The following is a 5825-nucleotide window of genomic DNA, read 5'->3' as shown; positions in this document are numbered from 1 at the left end:
TACCTTTCTCCTTAGAATGAAAATGTTTCGCAGACAGGAGAGAGAGGGGGGGGGTCTGTGAGGGGGAGGCGGAGAGAGAGAGAGGAGAGGGGGTGAGGGGAGGCAGAGGAGGAGAACATACGACATTAACAATCCATGGCCACAAAAAAACAAGTGTGCGGTTAAAAGGGCAAAAAAACACACATTTCTTTCTACAGGGTCGTGGGGTGAGACAGGGATGCAGCTTAAGCCCACGCTCTTCAACATATATATTCAATATATTGGCGCGGCCCTAGAACAGTCTCAGCACCCGGCATCACCCTATCAAAATCTGAAGTCAGATCTGTCTTACTGTTTCTGATGATCTGGTGCTTCTGTCCCCAAACCAAGGAGGGCCTACAGCAGCACCTAGATCTTCTGCACAGGTCTGCAAACCTGGCGCTGACAGTAAATCTCAGGAAGATACTTAAATCAGTATAGAACCCATTGCCCTTATGGTTGTGAGGTCTGGGGTCCGCTCACCAACATAGATTCACTAAATGGGATAAACACCAAATTGAGACTCGCATGCAGAATTCTGCACAAATATCCTCCGTGTACAACATAAAACACAAATAATGCATGTAGAGCAGAATTAGGCCGATACCCGGTAATCATCAAAATCCAGAAAGAGCCGTCAAATTCTACAACCACCTAAAAGGAGCGATTCCCAAACCTTCCATAACAAAGCCACACCTACAGAGGGTGAACCCGGAGAAGAGTCCCTAAGCAAGCTGTCCTGGGGCTCTGTTCACAAAACAAACAGACCCCACAGAGCCCAGGACAGCAACACAATTAGACCCAACCAAATCATGAGAAAAACAAAAGAATAATTCTTTGACACATTGGAAAGAATTAACAAAAAAACAGAGCAAACTAGAATGCTATTTGCCCTAAACAGAGAGTACACCGTGGCAGAATAACCTGACCACTGTGACTGACCCAAACTTAAGGAAAGGCTTTGACTATGTACAGACTCAGTGAGCATAGCCTTGCTATTGAGAAAGCGCCGTAGGCAGACATGGCTCTCAAGAGAAGACAGGCTATGTGCTCACTGCCAAAAATGAGGTGGAAACTGAGCTGCACTTCCTAACCTCCTGCCCAATGTATGACCATATTAGAGACACATATTCCCTCAGATTACACAGATCAAAAGAATTCGAAAACAAACCCAATTTTGATAAACTCCCATATCTACTGGGTGAAATCCACAGTGCCATCACAGCAGCAAGATTTGTGACCTGTTGCCACAGAAAAGGGCAACCAGTGAAGAACAAACACCATAAATACAACCCATATTGTGTTTATTTATTTCCTTTTGTACTTTAACCTATTTGTACGTTGTACAACATTGTTATATACTATATATGACATTTGAAATGTCTTTATTCTTTTGGAAACTTCTCTGAGTGTAATATTTACTGTTCATTTTATTGTTATTTCACTTTTGTTTGATTTATCTACTTCACTTGCGTTTGGAATGTAAACGTATGTTTCCCATGCCAATAAAGCCATTAAATTGAATTGAGAGGAGAGCAGGGTGTACTGCAGAATTTGGTATGATAGACAGATGGAAGCAGTATTTGAAAGTTTCCTCATCCATGTGTTTTCTCTCTCTCTTTTCTTACAACAATCTACTACAGTAGTCTTCCTTTTCTCAACGTAGCCTCCGTCTTTCTTCACACAGTAGCTTCCTCTCTTTCTTCACACAGTAGCTTCCCTCTTTCTTCACACAGTCTTTTCAACGCTTCCTTCTTTCTTCACACATAGCTTCCTCTCTTGCTTCACACATGAAGCTTTCCTCTCTTTCTCACAACAGTGGCTTCCTCTCTTCTTCACACATTTAGCTTCCTCTCTTTCTTCACACAGTAGCTTCCTCTCTTTCTTCACACAGTAGCTTCCTCTCTTTCTTCACACAGTGGCTTCTCTCTTTCTTCACACAGTGGCTTCCTCTCTTTCTTCACACAGAAGCTTCCTCTCTTTCTTCACACAGTGGCTTCCTCTCTTTCTTCACACAGTGGCTTCCTCTCTTTCTTCACACAGTAGCTTCCTCTCTTTCTTCACACAGTGGCTTCCTCTCTTTCTTCACACAGAAGCTTCCTCTCTTTCTTCACACAGAAGCTTCCTCTCTTTCTTCACACAGAAGCTTCCTCTCTTTCTTCACACAGTAGCTTCCTCTCTTTCTTCACACAGTGGCTTCCTCTCTTTCTTCACACAGAAACTTCCTCTCTTTCGTCTTCCACTTTGTTGTTGTTTCTTATTTTCAAAACCCAAGACAAGCACTGCCTTTCAGACAGACAGAGTAAAGAGAGAAAAAAAGTCTGATGAATTTAACAGAAAGACAAAGTGTTTGCATAAGGAGTAATTGCGAGTGGATTGTTGAGGGAGGAGCGGAGGGTCTTGTCTAGTAGGACCATCTGGACTCAGTTAGTGGTGATTGTAGGTTTTGTGAGGAGCTCTGCTTGTCAGCCAGCCAGTCAGTCAGTCAGCCAACCAGCCAGCCAGGCAGGCAGGCAGCCAGCCAGCCAGCCAACTAGCCAGCCAGCCAGGCAGCCAGCCAGCCAGCCAGTCAGTCAGCCAGTCACCAACTCACTCACTGCCACACACACCTGTCCAGCTATCTAACCACCCAGTACTAACCCCTAACCCCTACCCATTACAGTAGCTTCCTAACCTAACCACCCTCATTCCTGGTTGTTTACGAGGCCTTAACGAGTGTCTCCTAATACCGCGGCAGTGTAGTAGGTGACCAGGGCCCAGGCCATAGGGGGTCATTTGAGACACGGTCAGTCAGACAGTGTGTTACTGAGAGACAGTAACTAAGACATTACCCATCACTACTACCGTTAGCTCCACGGCAGACTACCAGAGAGGCTGGCCAGGGCTTAGTACCCGGCCCAGCTGGGAACACTAATTGTGGGCCCTCTGGCCTTTCCCTTCCTGGGGGTCCGAGGCCGAGCCAGGCCAGGCAGGGCCCCACTAGTAACACAACTGTTAATTGTGTGTCGTAATAACCCAGTGAATTAAAAGGGCAGAGTGATTCGCCACAGCAGCATATGGGGCCGGGAAAGAGAGAATGCACGCAGGAACATACACACACACACACGCATGCACAGACGCACACACACGCCACATTAGGCTGGTGGTACCTTAATTGGGGAGGACTGGCGCATACTAATAGCTGGAACGGACTTGATGGAATGGTGTCAAACTCAACAAACAAATGGTTTCCGTGGTTTCCATTAGGAGAGGGGTAGACGGGAGAATGAGGAGGAGGAGAAAAAAAAAATGGAGAGGGGAATGTGAGAGGGGGGAGAGGAGAGAATGGAGAGGGAGAATGGAGAGAGGAAGGAGAATGAGAGGGGAGGGGAGAATGAGAGGGGGGAGAGGCAAGAATGGAGAGGGGGAGAGGGAGAAATTGGAAGAGAGGGAGAATGGAGAGGGGTGAGGGAGAATGAGAGGGGGAGAAGGTGAGGATGGAGAGGGATAATGGAGAGGGGGAGAAGGGAGAATGGAGAGGGGAGAGGGGAAGAATGGAGAGGGGGAGAGGGAGAATGGAGAGGGGGGAGAGGAGGAATACAGAGGTGGAGGGGGAGAGGAGAATGAGAAAGGGGGTGTCAAGGGTCAAAGCTACTTTCTCTTTGGATGTGAGACGCAGGGAGAGGGCTTGGCTGAGAATGGAGATGGGCGTGAGAGGGAGAATAGGAGTGATAATAGAGAGGAGAATAGAGAGGGGATAGGATGGGAATAGAGAAGGAATAGAGATGGAGATAGAGAGGGATATAGATGGAGAATAGAGAGGGGAATAGAGATGGAGAATAGAGAGGGGAATAGAAGAGAGAATAGAGATGAGAATAGAGAGGGGGATATAGATGAAGATAGAGAGGGGAATAGAGATGAAGAATGGGAGTGGATAATAGAGATGGAGAATGAGAGGGGAATAGAATGGGAGATAGAAGGGGATAGAGATGGAGAATAGAGATGGAGAATAGAGAGGGGAATAGAGGATGGAGAATAGAGATGGTTTGGCTGAGTGGGCAGCATCTAGAGCAGGGTTGGGGGTCAAGAATTAAATCTGATACTGAACGCTGTTTTGAGTTTCTCTACGTCTTCCTGCTCCAACCTCCCTTTCTTCCTCTCCTCTCCTTTCCCCACAAATCCAGGGGAGATGAAAAATTTGTTCAGAGGGGAAACCAGTAAAGAAAAAAAGCTTTACGGCCCACAACCTTACATGCTCTTTAGCATTAGGCAGGAATGCCATAACTGTCAGCATTTGGCCCGTTCAGAAGGACTTAAACAAGGAAGTCCTGTCTGTGTTTGGGTGTCTTAAACACACGCCGGAAAGTTAATTAAAACAGTTCACAAAAGCTGGGAAAGGGATTTTTTCGTTCTGTAAAAGCACAAGGATTTAGGCTACCTTCTCTCTTAGTTTCACTTCCTGGTTTTATAGAAACTGTCAAAGTAGGTTGAGACTAACCTCACCTATTACCTTCACAACCAACAACATTAAACTACTTATCCGCCACGCACGGAGATTAAATATTTAACGGATTTAAGGTACGATCAGTGTATGGTCGTTTATTCCTCAGTGTTTATCGTGGCGTGTGTTATTCCTCGTGGTGTGTTATTCCTCGTGGGTGTGTATTCTCTTGGTTCCTCGGGTGTGTTATTCCCTCGTGTCGTTTCTCGTGGTGTATCTCGGTGGCTCGGTTGTCATCGTGTGTTATTCCTCGTGGTGTGTTATTCCTCGTGGTGTGTTATTCTCTGCTGGTTTCGTGGTTGTATTCTCGTGGTGTGTTTTCTGGTCTATCGTGGTCTGTGTCTTTATTCTCGTGGTGTGTTAATTCTCGTGTGGTAGCTCGTTGCTCTTATATTCTCTGGTGTGTTTATTCTCTGGGTGTTCTCTGTGGTTATTCTCTGTCTGTGAGTATGGTTGTTATTCCTCGTTGTTGTCTTCCTCGGGGTTGTTATTCCTGTTTTATGCTGGTCTGTTTTCCTCGTGGTGTGGCTATTCCTGTGGTGTGTATTCCTCGTGTGATGTTTTTCTGAGTGTGTTATTCCCGTGGTGTTATTCCTCATGGTGTTGTTTTTCCTCGTGTGTATGTCTGGTTAGTTCCTCGTGGTCTGTTACTCATGCTTGCTTCATGGTGTGCTTATTCCTCGTAGCTCTGTTATTCCTCGTGGTCTGTTATTCCTCGTGGGTTCTGTTGATTCTCTCGTGGTGTGTTATCCTCGTGGGTGTGGTATCTTTCTATTCCCATCGGTGTGCTGGTCTGTTTTCATGGTGTTGTTTTCTTGTCTTCTCATGCGTGTTGTTATTCCTCGTGGTCTAGATTTATCCTCATTGGCATTTGTGGTGTTTTCCTCGTGGGTTGGTATTCCTCGTGGTGTGTTATTCTGTGTCTGTTTTCCTCGTGTGGTTCTCGGGGTGTTATTTCGGTTCCTTCTTTATGGTGTGTTATTCCTTCAGTGATTTCGTGGTTGTTATTCCGTTGTCGTTACTCTCGTTTATTCTCGTGGTTTTTATTCCTCGTGGTCTGTTATTCCTAGTGGTGTGTTATTCCTCGTGGTGTGTACTGTCCTCGTGGTCTGTTATTCCTCATGTGTGTATTCCTCGTGGTCTGTTATTCGCTCATGGTGTGTTATTCTCGTGGTCTGTTATTCCTCATGGTGGGTGTTTTCCTCGTGTCGTTATTCCTCATGGTGTGTTATTCATCGTGGTCTGTTTTTCTCGTGGTTCTGGTATTCCTCGTGGTGTGTTTATTCCTCGTGGTCTTTGTTGTTCCTCGTGCGCTGGTATGTCCTCG

Source organism: Salvelinus sp. IW2-2015, unplaced genomic scaffold (assembly GCF_002910315.2).
Source record: "Salvelinus sp. IW2-2015 unplaced genomic scaffold, ASM291031v2 Un_scaffold1584, whole genome shotgun sequence".
NCBI classification, from domain to species: Eukaryota; Metazoa; Chordata; class Actinopteri; order Salmoniformes; family Salmonidae; genus Salvelinus; species Salvelinus sp. IW2-2015.
This window is presented reverse-complemented; position numbering follows the sequence as displayed.